The 16,438-nt window shown below is 55.2% G+C and overlaps 1 protein-coding gene across 1 annotated transcript in view; it reads left to right on the plus strand.

Moving 5' to 3' along the window:
• The first annotated feature begins 2,809 nt into the window (after nucleotides 1-2,809).
• The window catches only part of LOC147093022 (transcriptional-regulating factor 1-like), a 76,525-nt gene continuing 62,896 nt past the window's right edge, over nucleotides 2,810-16,438 (plus strand). Inside the window, 1 exon segment of the mRNA XM_085976351.1 lies at nucleotides 2,810-3,043. The gene's annotated coding sequence lies outside the window, so the exon portion shown is untranslated.

Raw genomic sequence — 16,438 nt, forward strand, 5'->3', positions numbered from 1 at the left:
CAGCACTCACTGCACTCCCCTTACACACCCAGCACTCACTGCACTCCCCTTACACACCCAGCACTCACACTGCATTCCCCTTACACACCCAGCACTCACACTGCATTCCCCTTACACACCCAGCACTCACTGCACTCCCCTTACACACCCAGCACTCACACTGCACTCCCCTTACACACTCAGCACTCCCCTTACACACCCAGCACTCACACTGCATTCCCCTTACACACCCAGCACTCACTGCACTCCCCTTACACACCCAGCACTCACACTGCACTCCCCTTACACACCCAGCACTCACACTGCTCTCCCCTTACACACCCAGCACTCACACTGCACTCCCCTTACAAACCCAGCACTCACTGCACTCCCCTTACACACCCAGCACTCACTGCACTCCCCTTACACACCCAGCACTCACTGCACTCCCCTTACACACCCAGCACTCACACTGCACTCCCCTTACACACCCAGCACTCACACTGCTCTCCCCTTACACACCCAGCACTCCCCTTACACACCCAGCACTCACTGCATTCCCCTTACACACCCAGCACTCACTGCACTCCCCTTACACACCCAGCACTCACACTGCACTCCCCTTACACACCCAGCACTCCCCTTACACACCCAGCACTCACTGCACTCCCCTTACACACCCAGCACTCACACTGCACTCCCCTTACACACCCAGCACTCACACTGCACTCCCCTTACACACCCAGCACTCCCCTTACACACCCAGCACTCACTGCACTCCCCTTACACACCCAGCACTCACACTGCACTCCCCTTACACACCCAGCACTCACACTGCACTCCCCTTACACACCCAGCACTCACACTGCACTCCCCTTACACACCCAGCACTCACTGCACTCCCCTTACACACCCAGCACTCACTGCACTCCCCTTACACACCCAGCACTCACACTGCACTCCCCTTACACACCCAGCACTCACACTGCATTCCCCTTACACACCCAGCACTCACTGCACTCCCCTTACACACCCAGCACTCACACTGCACTCCCCTTACACACCCAGCACTCACACTGCTCTCCCCTTACACACCCAGCACTCTCACTGCACTCCCCTTACACACCCAGCACTCACTGCACTCCCCTTACACACCCAGCACTCACTGCATTCCCCTTACACACCCAGCACTCACTGCACTCCCCTTACACACCCAGCACTCACACTGCACTCCCCTTACACACCCAGCACTCACACTGCACTCCCCTTACACACCCAGCACTCACACTGCACTCCCCTTACACACCCAGCACTCACACTGCACTCCCCTTACACACCCAGCACTCACACTGCACTCCCCTTACACACCCAGCACTCCCCTTACACACCCAGCACTCACTGCACTCCCCTTACACACCCAGCACTCCCCTTACACACCCAGCACTCACACTGCACTCCCCTTACACACCCAGCACTCACACTGCACTCCCCTTACACACCCAGCACTCACACTGCATTCCCCTTACACACCCAGCACTCACTGCACTCCCCTTACACACCCAGCACTCACACTGCACTCCCCTTACACACCCAGCACTCACACTGCACTCCCCTTACACACCCAGCACTCACTGCACTCCCCTTACACACCCAGCACTCACACTGCACTCCCCTTACACACCCAGCACTCACACTGCACTCCCCTTACACACCCAGCGTCCACACTGCACTCCCCTTACACACCCAGCACTCACACTGCACTCCCCTTACACACCCAGCGCTCACTGCACTGCCCTTACACACCCAGCACTCACACTGCACTCCCCTTACACACCCAGCACTCACACTGCACTCCCCTTACACACCCAGCACTCACACTGCACTCCCCTTACACAGCCAGCACTCACACTTGCACTCCCCTTACACACCCAGCACTCACACTGCACTCCCCTTACACACCCAGCGCTCACTGCACTCCCCTTACACACCCAGCACTCACACTGCACTCCCCTTACACACCCAGCACTCACACTGCACTCCCCTTACACACCCAGCACTCACACTGCACTCCCCTTACACATCCAGCACTCACACTGCACTCCCCTTACACACCCAGCACTCACACTGCACTCCCCTTACACATCCAGCACTCACACTGCACTCCCCTTACACACCCAGCACTCACACTGCACTCCCCCTACACACCCAGCACTCACACTGCACTCCCCTTACACACCCAGCACTCACACTGCAGTCCCCTTACACACCCAGCACTCACACTTGCACTCCCCTTACACACCCAGCACTCACTGCACTCCCCTTACACACCCAGCACTCACTGCACTCCCCTTACACACCCAGCACTCCCATTACACACCCAGCACTCACACTGCACTCCCCTTACACACCCAGCTCTCCCTTTACACACCCAGTACTCCCCTTACAGGCCCAGTCTTCTGTCAGTGTGCGGTGCTGTGTTGTTAAGTGTCTGCACACTGCTCTGTCGGTGTGTGTCAGCGTTAACACTGTGAGTGACAAACACATCCGTGTTGGTCCAGAACGGCCTGTGGACATCAAAGGCGCTGAGAAAGCGGCCAGAGCAGCCTGGAAACGTGGTTGGCCTGGGAGCTCTCTGACCTGCCGAGACGTACCTGACAAGAGTTAGCGCGCACAGAAGCAGTCAGAGATACTGAAGTGTCAACGCACCCATAGGAGTCGACAGAAAAACAAGACGCGGCTTCGAGCAGATATGACTTTTCGAGATAGCATGAGTGCTGCGGTCACGGGAGGAAGGAAGTTGCCGTCTTGTTCAGCCTCACAGTGTAGCTTCAAGAGAAGTTAGTCACCCAATAACATCAGCAAACTTAAGAAAAGAAAGAGAGGAACATAAAAAATAAATTAAGAGTCCTGAGGGGGGGAAGAAAAAGCAGAGAGAACGAGAACTGGAGATGGTTGAGTCTGAGACCTACCTGCAGAAGGGCAGTGTAAACTGTTTCCAACTTTATGCAGTCTGGTCATGGAGGGAGAGCATGCCATCTGTAGTGTAGAACAACCTCGATCTCTGGTAAGTTGGTCCTTAAAACCATAACAAAAAAACAAACAATCTTTGATCAATTTGCAGCCATTCGCTCAGGTAGGTGCTGTGGTGAAATATGGTGACAATTCTATCATTCGACATGACTTAAGGTGGACTTAGCAATCAACTTCCCAGTCAACCCCAAAGAAAAGAACCTTTATCGCAAAACTTTCACCAAGAATAGTTCGCTGCTGCAGTGGTCAGTCCACCGAGCTGCCCCGGCTCAGTGTGTTTCTCAGGTGGAAATAACCGTGCGGACAGAGTCAATAACTGACAGCTAAAGGCCAGCGGCTGCTAGATGTGAGGACTGTACGACTAAGATTTTGCTTAGTGAGAGGGCTGTCCTATGAGGAGAGATTGTGTAGACTGGGCCTATACTCTCTGGAGTTTAGAAGAATGAGAGGTGATCTCATTGAAATGTATAAGATTCTGAGGGGGATTGACAGGGTAGATGCAGAGAGGATGTTTCCCCGGGGCTGGAGAGTCTAGAACCAGGGGGCATCGTCTCAGGATAAGGAGCCGGCCAGTTAAGACTGAGATGAGGAGGAATTTCTTCACTCAGAGGGTTGTGAATCTTTGGAATTCTCTGCCCCAGAGGGCTGTGGATGCTGAGTCTTTGAGTATATGCAAGGCTGAGATCGAGAGATTTTTGGACTCTAGGGGAATTAAGGGATATGGGCCTAGAAATTCACTTGGGCGCGGGCAGCTCGCTCGCGCCCAAAAGTTAGCGCTGGGCGGGGAGGCATTAGCGCACGCCGTATATTCGTCTTCTGCGCCCCAATTCGGAAGCGGGCGCTATACCAGGGTGTGCCCGCCTCCGTTTGGGGCGCTGCAACTGAATATCGGCGCGCTAGTTGCCGCAGCGCCACCCGATGCGGTGCGGCAGGCTGCGGTACTGCAGGCCTCCTCCTTCTCTTAAGGGGGAGGTGCCTGCAACGGCCGGAGCCCCGATCGCGAGTGCCGGCAAAAGAGCCCGGCACAACGGAGAAGTGCCGGGCTCCATGGAAACCAGCCGGCAATGGGGGGGGTGGAGGAGGCCGGGGAAGGAGGTGCGGGCAGGCGGCCGCCGAAAAAGCGACCGGCCGCACCTTCAGCTTTAAAGCGCCCCACTATGGTAGCAGGACGGCCCCGTTTTCTGTTCGCTGTTTGCGCCCGCTTCGGAGGAGGCGGGCGCAAATAAATATGGGGATCGGCGCGGTTTCGGGGCGTTACGGGCCACCGCGCACACCGATGACGTCATCGGTCCCGGCGCAGCGCTAACGGCTACCGCCGCCAATACCGCTGCACTCAATTTCCGCGCTACCACCCCGCCGGCGCAAAAGACCTCTTTAGGCGCTAAGTGGGCGCAAGGCCCACTGAATTTCTAGGCCATGGAGATCGGGCGGGAAACTGGAGTTGAGGTCGAAGATCAGCCATGATTTTATTGAATGGTGGAGCAGGCTCGAGGGGCCGAATGGCCTCCTCCTGCTCCGAATTCTTATGTTCTTTTGAGGGCGGTAATTATCGAGACCAATTACTACTTCCCCCCATCCCTCTTCATCCCCATTTATTTCCTGGCTTGATGTTATAGTTGCCTTGGCTACTGGTCTGTTTCAGCCCGGAGGCAGGGATGGTGTACACTTCCCTATCACTTGCGAGCCATGTTTGAGCTCCAGGAAGGAGCCTTTCCGAGCTATGATTGGGATTCAAACTCAAAGGCCCATGAACGGTCGTACTGGACCCTGTGAATGGGAATCCTAATACACTCCATACAACTGAAAAGCAGCCAAGTTATGTTAAGCTTGTGTAGAACCTCGGTTAAACCACACTTGGAGCACTGCGAACAGTTCTAGTCCACATATTATAAAGAGGATATTGAAGCACTGGAGAGGGTGCAAAATAGATTTACAAGGATGATACCAGAACTGAGAGGTTATAGCTAATCAGGAAAGATTAAACAGGCTGGGGCTCTTTGCTCTAGAATAATGATTGAGGGGTGACCTGATAGACACATTTTTGCAAGATAAGGGAGTGAAAGGTTATGGGGAGCGGGCTGGGAAGTGGCTTTGAGCCCAAGATCAGCCATGATCTTATTGAATGGCGGAGCAGGCTCGAGGGGCCAAGTGGCCTATTCCTGCTCCTATTTCTTATGTTCTTATCATGCAGGTCTTTAAGGTTACGATAGGGTAGACGCAGAGATGTTTCCACTTGTCGGGGAGACCAGAACTAGGGGCCGTCAATATAAGATCATCACTAATAAATCCAATCGGGAATTCAGGAGAAACTTCTTTACCCAGAGAGTGGGGAGAATGTGGAACTCGCTGCCACAGGGAGTGGTTGAGGTGAATAGTAGAGATGGATTGAAGGGGAAGCTGGATAAACACGAGGGAGAAAGAAAGACTTACATTTCTACAGCGCCTTTCACGACCACCGGACGTCTTACAGTGCTTGACAGCCAATGAAGTACTTTTTGAAGTGTAACCACTGTTGTAATGTAGGAAACGCGCAGGCAATTTCTGCACAGCAAGCTCCCACAAACAGCAATGTGATAATGACCAGATAATCTGTTTTTTTGTTATGTTGATTGAGGGATAAATTTTGGCCAGTCACCGGGGAGAACTCCCCTGCTCTTCTTCGAAAGTGTCATGGGATCTTTTACGTCCACCTGAGAAAGCAGATGGGGAGTCGGTTTAACGTCTCATCTGAAAGACGGCACCTCCGACAGTGCAGCACTCCCTCAGTACCGCCCCTCCGACAGTGCGGCGCTCCCTCGGTACCGCCCCTCTGACAGTGCGGCGCTCCCTCGGTACCGCCCCTCTGACAGTGCTGCGCTCCTTCAGCACTGCCCCTCTGACAGTGCGGCGCTCCCTCAGTACTGCCCCTCCGACAGTGCGGCGCTCCCTCAGTACTGCCCCTCCGACAGTGCGGCGCTCCCTCAGCACTGCCCCTCCGACAGTGCGGCGCTCCCTCAGTACCGCCCCTCCGACAGTGCGGCGCTCCCTCAGTACTGCCCCTCTGACAGTGCGGCGCTCCCTCAGTACCGTCCCTCCGACAGTGCGGCGCTCCCTCAGTACTGCACCCCCCGACAGTGCGGTGCTCCCTCAGTACTGCCCCTCCGACAGTGCGGCGCTCCCTCAGCACTGCCCCTCCGACAGTGCAGCGCTCCCTCAGTACCGCCCCTCCGACAGTGCGGCGCTCCCTAAGCACTGCCCCTCTGACAGTGCGGCGCTTCCTCAGTACTGCCCCTCCGACAGTGCGGCGCTCCCTCAGTACCGCCCCTCCGACAGTGCGGCGCTCCCTCAGTACTGCCCCTCTGACAGTGTGGCGCTCCCTCAGTACTGCCCCTCCGACAGTGCTGCGCTCCTTCAGCACTGCCCCTCCGACAGTGCGGCGCTCCCTCAGCACTGCCCCTCCGACAGTGCAGCGCTCCCTCAGTACCGTACTGGAGCGTCAGCCTAGATTTTTGTGCTCAAGTCCCTGGAGTGGGACTTGAACCCACAACCTTCTGACTCAGTGGTGAGAAAGGAATAGAAGGGTATGCTGATAGGGTGAGATAAAGAACACCGGCAGCTGGGCCGAATGGCCAGTTTATGTGCTGTAAACACTGTGTAATACTACCATAGATTGAACTGCGCGGAGAGGGGCAGAAAGGGTTCAATGTAAAACATCCTCATGTATGATAAAGGCTAAAAATCAATGTTTCAATTGTGTATACTTCAGGCTCCCCAGGGAGACGGTGGAAGCAGTCAGTATTGGTTCATTCAAATGCAAAGTGGATAGATTTCTTTCAGAAAATAATATTTTGGGACACAGTTTATAAGTAATCTGAGCCATGACGTGTGGGGAGTGCAGCGTGCTCGGGAGGAACAGGGGACTTTGGACCTCTGGTTCCCAAAGCTCTCCAGCACTGGGGGTTTTCCTCGCCTTGTGTCTGGGTCTGTTGTAGACTCACTGATAGAGATTGATTGCTGTGAATGGTCAACAACTCCGTTATCGTTAGATCGCGGGACTCCCGGGATGGTAGAGGGCGAACTAGATGGACGTTGGTCGATTATCGTGTAGCCATTCCTATGTTGTTTATTTTCTTAAAAAACGAATACAGCACAGATTCTTGCAAATCTTTCGAAGTAGAAATTCATAGGAAGGTCAGATAGTTTAGTTCATGACCCCATTCCCCCACTGAAGCCAGAGAAGCAAAGGGAGCCAATGCTTTGGGTACTTTCCCATCCATGGTAGACCACAGTGTCAGCTGTGGTTTAGTGGCTAGCACACCTGCCTCTGAGTCAGAGGTCGAAGGTTCGGGTCCCATTCCAGAGACTTGAGACCCACAACCTAGGCCGACACTCCCAGTGTCAGTACTGAGGGCGTACTGCACTGTCGGAGGGTCAGTACTGAGGGAGCGCCGCACTGTCAGAGGGTCAGTACTGAGGGAGCGCCGCACTGTCGGAGGGGCAGTACTGAGGGAGCGCCGCACTGTCGGAGGGGCAGTACTGAGGGAGCGTCGCACTGTCGGAGGGGCAGTACTGAGGGAGCGCCGCACTGTCGGAGGGGCAGTGCTAAGGGAGTGCTGCACTGTCGGAGGGTCAGTACTGAGGGAGCGCCGCACTGTCGGAGGGGCAGTACTAAGGGAGTGCTGCACTGTCAGAGGGGCCGTACTGAGGGAGCGCCGCACTGTCGGAGGGTCAGTACTGAGGGAGCGCCGCACTGTCGGAGGGGCAGTACTGAGGGAGCGCCGCACTGTCGGAGGGTCAGTACTGAAGGAGCGCCGCACTGTCGGAGGGGCAGTACTGAGGGAGCGCCGCACTGTCGGAGGGGCAGTACTGAGGGAGCGCTGCACTGTCGGAGGGGCAGTACTGAGGGAGTGCTGCACTGTCGGAGGGGCAGTACTGAGGGAGCGCCGCACTGTCGGAGGGGCAGTACTGAGGGAGCGCCGCACTGTCGGAGGGGCAGTACTGAGGGAGCGCCGCACTGTCGGAGGGGGCAGTACTGAGGAAGCGCCGCACTGTCGGAGGGGCAGGACTGAGGGAGCGCCGCACTGTCGGAGGGGCAGTACTGAGGGAGCGCCGCACTGTCGGACGGACAGTACTGAGGGAGCGCCGCACTGTCGAAGGGACAGTACTGAGGGAGCGCCGCACTGTCGGAGGGTCAGTACTGAGGGAGCGCCGCACTGTCGGAGGGGCGGTACTGAGGGAGCGCCGCACTGTCGGAGAGGCAGTACTGAGGGAGTGCAGCACTGTCGGAGGGGCAGTACTGAGGGAGCGACGCACTGTCGGAGGGGCAGGACTGAGGGAGCGCCGCACTGTCGGAGGGGCAGTACTAAGGGAGCGCAGCACTGTCGGAGGGTCAGTACTGAGGGAGCGCCGCACTGTCGGAGGGGCAGTACTGAGGGAGCGCCGCACTGTTGGAGGGGCAGTACTGAGGGAGCGCCGCACTGTCGGAGGGGCAGTACTGAGGGAGCGCCGCACTGTCGGAGGGTCATTACTGAGGGAGCGCCGCACTGTCGGAGGGGCAGTACTGAGGGAGCGCCGCACTGTCGGAGGGGCAGTACTGAGGGAGTGCTGCACTGTCGGAGGGGCAGTACTGAGGGAGCTCTGCACTGTCGGAGGGCGGTACTGAGTGAGCGCCACACTGTCGGAGGAGCAGTACTGAGGGAGCGCCGCACTGTCGGAGGGGCAGTACTGAGGGAGCGCCGCACAGTCGGAGGGGCAGTAATGAGGGAGCGCCGCACTGTCGGAGGGGCAGTACTGAGGGAGCGCCGCACTGTCGGAGGGGCAGTACTGAGGGGCACCGCACTGTCGGAGGGGCAGTACTGAGGGAGCGCCGCACAGTCGGAGGGGCAGTACTGAGGGAGCGCCGCACTGTCGGAGGGGCAGTACTGAGGGAGCACCGCACTGTCGGAGGGGCAGTACTGAGGGAGCGCCGCACAGTCGGAGGGGCAGTGCTGAGGGAGCGCCGCACTGTCGGAGGGGCAGTACTGAGGGAGCGCCGCACAGTCGGAGGGGCAGTACTGAGGGAGCGCCGCACTGGCGGAGGGGCCGTCTTTTGTTGAGACGTTAAACCGAGGCCCTCTCTGCTCTCTCAGGTGGATGTAAAAGATCCCACGGCCACTATTGGAAGAAGAGCAGGGGGAGTTCTCCCCGGTGTCCTGGGGCCAATATTTATCCCTCAACCAACATCACTAACACAGATGATCTGATCATTATCACATTGCTGTTCGGGGGAGCTTGCTGTGCGAAATTGGCTGCCACATTTCCTACATTACAACAGTGACCACACTTCAAAAAAAGTAATTCATTGGCTGTAAAGTGTTTCGGGTCGTCCCGAGGTGGTGAAAGGCGCGGGAGTAATGGGAGTCTTTCTTTGGTCCTTTTTCTTTAGTTTGTGTTTATTCGGTCAGACTGTGTCTCCGCTGGGGCCTGCTCAGGATCAGGTGCAAAGTCAGTAAGAAAGAAGCAGCCATGAATGCTGCAAATTGGAATCTAAAATACAAAGTGCTTGATGCGCACGCAGGCAAGTCAGCGTCTGAAAGAGGAGGAATCTTCACCTGAAACGGTTATTATTGTTTCTTGCAGCTGCTGACTGACATGTGGCCCAGCAACACCTTGATTTTAAAATTTTCATCCTTGTTTTCAAATCCTTCTACGGCCTCCTCGGCCCCTCCCTATCTCTGTAACTTCCTCTGGCCCTACACCCACCCAGAGAACTCCGCCTTCCTAAAATTCTGCACCCTTGCGCATCCCCTGGTTATAGGTTTATAGAGGATAGGGTGTCCAACCCGTGCTGTACCTGCCCTGGGAGTGTTTGATGGGACAGTGTAGAGGGAGCTTTACTCTGTATCTAACCCGTGCTGTACCTGCCCTGGGAGTGTTTGATGGGGACAGTGTAGAGGGAGCTTTACTCTGTATCCAACCCGTGCTGTACCTGCCCTGGGAGTGTTTGATGGGACAGTGTAGAGGAAGCTTTACTCTGTATCTAACCCGTGCTGTACCTGCCCTGGGAGTGTTTGATGGGACAGTGTAGAGGAGCTTTACTCTGTATCTAACCCGTGCTGTACCTGCCCTGGGAGTGTTTGATGGGACAGTGTAGAGGGAGCTTTACTCTGTATCTAACCCGTGCTGTACCTGCCCTGGGAGTGTTTGATGGGATAGTGTAGAGGGAGCTTTACTCTGTATCTAACCCGTGCTGTACCTGCCCTGGGAGTGTTTGATGGGACAGTGTAGAGGGAGCTTTACTCTGTATCTAACCCGTGCTGTACCTGCCCTGGGAGTGTTTGATGGGACAGTGTAGAGGGAGCTTTACTCTGTATCTAACCCGTGCTGTACCTGCCCTGGGAGTGTTTGATGGGACAGTGTAGAGGGAGCTTTACTCTGTATCTAACCCGTGCTGTACCTGCCCTGGGAGTGTTTGATGGGATAGTGTAGAGGGAGCTTTACTCTGTATCTAACCCGTGCTGTACCTGCCCTGGGAGTGTTTGATGGGACAGTGTAGAGGGAGCTTTACTCTGTATCTAACCCGTGCTGTACCTGCCCTGGGAGTGTTTGATGGGACAGTGTAGAGGGAGCTTTACTCTGTATCTAACCCGTGCTGTACCTGCCCTGGGAGCGTTTGACGGGACAGTGTAGAGGGAGCTTTACTCTGTATCTAACCTGAGCTGTACCTGCCCTGGGAGTGTTTGATGGGACAGTGTAGAGGGAGCTTTACTCTGTATCTAACCCGTGCTGTACCTGCCCTGGGAGTGTTTGATGGGACAGTGTAGAGGGAGCTTTACTCTGTATCTAACCTGTGCTGTACCTGCCCTGGGAGTGTTTGATGGGACAGTGTAGAGGGAGCTTTACTCTGTATCTAACCCGTGCTGTACCTGCCCTGGGAATGTTTGATGGGATAGTGTAGAGGGAGCTTTACTCTGTATCTAACCCGTGCTGTACCTGCCCTGGGAGTGTTTGATGGGACAGTGTAGAGGGAGTTTTACTCTGTATCTAACCCGTGCTGTACCTGCCCTGGGAGTGTTTGATGGGACAGTGTAGAGGGAGCTTTACTCTGTATCTAACCCGTGCTGTACCTGCCCTGGGAGCGTTTGACGGGACAGTGTAGAGGGAGCTTTACTCTGTATCTAACCTGAGCTGTACCTGCCCTGGGAGTGTTTGATGGGACAGTGTAGAGGGAGCTTTACTCTGTATCTAACCTGTGCTGTACCTGCCCTGGGAGTGTTTGATGGGACAGTGTAGAGGGAGCTTTACTCTGTATCTAACCTGTGCTGTACCTGCCCTGGGAGTGTTTGATGGGACAGTGTAGAGGGAGCTTTACTCTGTATCTAACCCGTGCTGTACCTGCCCTGGGAGTGTTTGATGGGACAGTGTAGAGGGAGCTTTACTCTGTATCTAACCCATGCTGTACCTGCCCTGGGAGCGTTTGATGGGACAGTGTAGAGGGAGCTTTACTCTGTATCTAACCCGTGCTGTACCTGCCCTGGGAGTGTTTGATGGGACAGTGTAGAGGGAGCTTTACTCTGTATCTAACCCGTGCTGTACCTGCCCTGGGAGTGTTTGATGGGAAAGTGTAGAGGGAGCTTTACTCTGTATCTAACCCGTGCTGTACCTGCCCTGGGAGTGTTTGATGGGACAGTGTAGAGGGAGCTTTACTCTGTATCTAACCCGTGCTGTACCTGCCCTGGGAGCGTTTGACGGGACAGTGTAGAGGGAGCTTTACTCTGTATCTAACCCGTGCTGTACTTGCCCTGGGAGTGTTTGATGGGACAGTGTAGAGGGAGCTTTACTCTGTATCTAACCCGTGCTGTACCTGCCCTGGGAGTGTTTGATGGGACAGTGTAGAGGGAGCTTTACTCTGTATCTAACCCATGCTGTCCCTGTACCGCACTGTGGGGGAGGGAGGGCGGTGTACCCCACTGTGGGGGAGGGGGGCAGTGTAACCCACTGTGGGGGAGGGAGGGCGGTGTACCCCACTGTGGGGGGAGGGGGGGCGGTGTACCCCACTGTGGGGGAGGGAGGGCGGTGTACCCCACTGTGGGGGAGGGAGGGCGGTGTACCCCACTGTGGGGGGAGGGGGGGCGGTGTACCCCACAGTGGGGGAGGGAGGGCGGTGTACCCCACTGTGGGGGGAGGGGGGGCGGTGTACCCCACTGTGGGGGGAGGGGGGACGGTGTACCCCACAGTGGGGGAGGGAGGGCGGTGTACCCCACTGTGGGGGGAGGGGGGGCGGTGTACCCCACTGTGGGGGCGGGAGGGCGGTGTACCCCACTGTGGGGGGAGGGGGGGCAGTGTACCCCACTGTGGGGGAGGGAGGGCGGTGAATGGCTTCCTACAATTCCTCTTGGTCGGGGAAGGGGCCCATGGACAAGAATGCCAGGGAAGAATTCCGGGCCCCTGGCCGATTCGGCACAGCTCCTGGCTGCAGGCTCGCACCAGAGCAGAGGGCGTGTCCTGGCTGCGGTTGCCGGGTTGGTCTCGATAGCTCAGGTGAAAGAAACAATGTGGGGTGAAAAACACCGCGACACTCCGCCTCGACACACCCGTGAGCAGGGACAGCTCCGTATCAGAGGGCCGGATCAGTCATTACTCACTCGATCGAGAGATTCCGAGAGCGTTTAGTGACTGGTTGTGTGGGAACAAAGATATTGGAAGATCACGGTTTAGGTGGTAGTGGTTTCAAGTGAGAAGTTTGATCAACATTTTTATCGAATTGACATTGGCACTGATGGTTTGCGAAGTGACACAAGCACATTGTGAGAACTGTTTGCGACTGAAATGGATGGTGGGGAATAATGCAGATCAGGGACCTTTCAGCAGATGTGTCTTGTCGAATGTATCCCTCCCACTGAACAGATAGACATCAACCAGAGCTACTTCTCACTAATTCTCGTTTACTAATATTTGGATCTCATTACGCCCAACACATTCGTAATTTATTATTCGGCAAAATTTTCTGCTATTTAGAGTGAGGGACGTCAATGGCAGGAAATGGAACATTTCTCGCCCCAACACTACAGGGCCGGTACAACACGGGTTAGATACAGAGTAAAGCTCCCTCTACACTGTCCCGTCAAACACTGCCAGGGCAGGTACAGCACGGGTTAGATACAGAGTAAAGCTCCCTCTACACTGTCCCGTCAAACACTCCCAGGGCAGGTACAGCACGGGTTAGATACAGAGTAAAGCTCCCTCTACACTGTCCCGTCAAACACTGCCAGGGCAGGTACAGCACGGGTTAGATACAGAGTAAAGCTCCCTCTACACTGTCCCATCAAACACTCCCAGGGCAGGTACAGCACGGGTTAGATGCAGAGGAAAGCTCCCTCTACACTGTCCCATCCAACACTCCCAGGGCAGGTACAACACGGGTTAGATACAGAGTAAAGCTCCCTCTACACTGTCCCATCAAACACTCCCAGGGCAGGTACAGCACGGGTTAGATACAGAGTAAAGCTCCCTCTACACTGTCCCTTCAAACACTCCCAGGGCAGGTACAGCACGGGTTAGATACAGAGTAAAGCTCCCTCTACACTGTCCCGTCAAACACTCCCAGGGCAGGTACAGCACGGGTTAGATACAGAGTAAAGCTCCCTCTACATTGTCCCGTCAAACACTCCCAGGTCAGGTAGAGCACGGGTTAGATAAAGAGTAAAGCTCCCTCTACACTGTCCCCATCAAACACTCCCAGGGCAGGTACAGCACGGGTTAGATACAGAGTAAAGCTCCCTCTACACTGTCCCATCAAACACTCCCAGGGCAGGTACAGCATGGGTTAGATACAGAGTAAAGCTCCCTCTACACTGTCCCATCAAACACTCCCAGGGCAGGTACAGCACGGGTTAGATACAGAGTAAAGCTCTCTCTACACTGTCGCATCAAACACTCCAGGGCAGGTACAGCACGGGTTAGATACAGAGTAAAGCTCCCTCTGCACTGTCCCCATCAAACACTCCCAGGGCAGGTACAGCACGGGTTAGATACAGAGCAAAGCTCCCTCTTCACTGTCCCATCAAACAGTCCCAGGGCAGGTACAGCACGGGGTTAAATACAGAGTAAAGCTCCCTCTACATTGTCCCATCAAACACTCCCAGGGCAGGTACAGCACGGGTTAGATACAGAGTAAAGCTCCCTCTACACTGTCCCATCAAACACTCCCAGGGCAGGTACAGCACGGGTTAGATACAGAGTAAAGCTCCCTCTCCACTGTCCCGTGAAACACTTCCAGGGCAGGTACAGCACGGGTTAGATACAGAGTAAAGCTCCCTCTACACTGTCCCATCAAACACTCCCAGGGCAGGTACCGCACTGGTCAGATACAGAGTAAAGCTCCCTCTACAGTGTCCCATCAAACACTCCCAGGGCAGGTACAGCACGGGTTAGATACAGAGTAAAGCTCCCTCTACACTGTCCCATCAAACACTCCCAGGGCAGGTACAGCACAGGTTAGATACAGAGTAAAGCTCCCTCTACACTGTCCCATCAAACACTCCCAGGGCAGGTACAGCACGGGTTAGATACAGAGTAAATCTCCCTCTACACTGTCCCATCAAACACTCCCAGGGCAGGTACAGCACAGGTTAGATACAGAGTAAAGCTCCCTCTACACTGTCCCATCAAACACTCCCAGGGCAGGTACAGCACGGGTTAGATACAGAGTAAAGCTCCCTCTACACTGTCCCATCAAACACTCCTAGGCCAAGTACAGCACGGGTTAGATACAGAGTAAAGCTCCCTCTACACTGTCACATCAAACACTCCCAGGGCAGGTACAGCACAGGTTAGATACAGAGTAAAGCTCCCTCTACACTGTCCCATCAAACACTCCCAGGGCAGGTACAGCACGGGTTAGATACAGAGTAAAGCTCCCTCTGCACTGTCCCATCAAACACTCCTCGGGCAAGTACAGCACGTGTTAGATACAGAGTAAAGCTCCCTCTGCACTGTCCCATCAAACACTCCCAGGGCAGGTACAGCACGGGTTAGATACAGAGTAAAGCTCCCTCTACACTGTCCCCATCAAACACTCCCAGGGCAGGTACAGCACGGGTTAGATACAGAGTAAAGCTCCCTCTACACTGTCCCCATCAAACACTCCCAGGGCAGGTACAGCACGGGTTAGATACAGAGTAAAGCTCCCTCTACACTGTCCCATCAAACACTCCCAGGGCAGGTACCGCACTGGTTAGATACAGAGTAAAGCTCCCTCTACACTGTCCCATCAAACACTCCCAGGGCAGGTACAGCACGGGTTAGATACAGAGTAAAGTTCCCTCTACACTGTCCCATCAAACACTCCCAGGGCAGGTACAGCACGGGTTAGATACAGAGTAAAGCTCCCTCTATACTGTCTCGTCAAACACTTCCAGGGCAGGTACAGCACGGGTTAGATACAGAGTAAAGCTCCCTCTACACTGTCCCCATCAAACACTCCCAGGGCAGGTACAGCACGGGTTAGATACAGAGTAAAGCTCCCTCTACACTGTCCCATCAAACACTCCCAGGGCAGGTACAGCACGGGGTTAGATACAGAGTAAAGTTCCCTCTACACTGTCCCGTCAAACACTCCCAGGGCAGGTAAAGCATGGGTTAGATACAGAGCAAAGCTCCCTCTACACTGTCCCAACAAACACTCCCAGGGCAGGTACAGCACGGGGGTTAGATACAGAGTGAAGCTCCCTCTACACTGTCCCATCAAACACTCCGAGGGCAGGTACAGCACGGGGGTTAGATACAGAGTGAAGCTCCCTCTACACTGTCCCATCAAACACTCCCAGGGCAGTTACAGCACGGGTTCGATACAGAGTAAAGCTCCCTCTACACTGTCCCATCAAACACTCCCAGGGCAGGTCCAGCACGGGTTAGATACACAGTGGGGTACACCGCACCCCCTCCCCCCGCAGTCGGGTACACCGCCCTCACTCCCCCCACCGTGGGGTACACCGCCCTCCCCCCCCCACAGTGGGGTACACCGCCCTCCCTCCCCCCACAGTTGGGTATCTCAGTCTGGAAAATGTCAATAATGGGGAGGTAGGACATTATCATGGAATACTGACGATGGGTTGCAGTTAAATTTTGTACAGTTACACAATACATACAGCACAGAAACAGGCCCTTCGGCCCAACTGCTCCGTGCCGGTGATTGTGCCCCACACGAACCTCCTCCTACCTTTCTTCATCTCACCCTATCACCATATCCTTCTCTTCCTTTCTCCCTCATGTGTTTATCCAGCTTCCCCTTAAATGCACCAATGCCATGACTGATTATGGGGGTCAGCTTGTCTCAGTTGGTAGCAGTCCTGCCTTTGGGTAAGAAAGTTGCCGATTTGCGCCCCAGGGAAGTAGTGCTGCATTGTCGAAGGTACCATCCTTCTCTTCACCTGCCTCCCCCCAACCTCTCAGTGGGGCCCACTTCCCACCC

Source organism: Somniosus microcephalus, unplaced genomic scaffold (genome assembly GCF_052327205.1).
Source record: "Somniosus microcephalus isolate GS21.2 unplaced genomic scaffold, FLI_Smic_1.0 unresolved_chr2, whole genome shotgun sequence".
Classification (NCBI taxonomy): domain Eukaryota; kingdom Metazoa; phylum Chordata; class Chondrichthyes; order Squaliformes; family Somniosidae; genus Somniosus; species Somniosus microcephalus.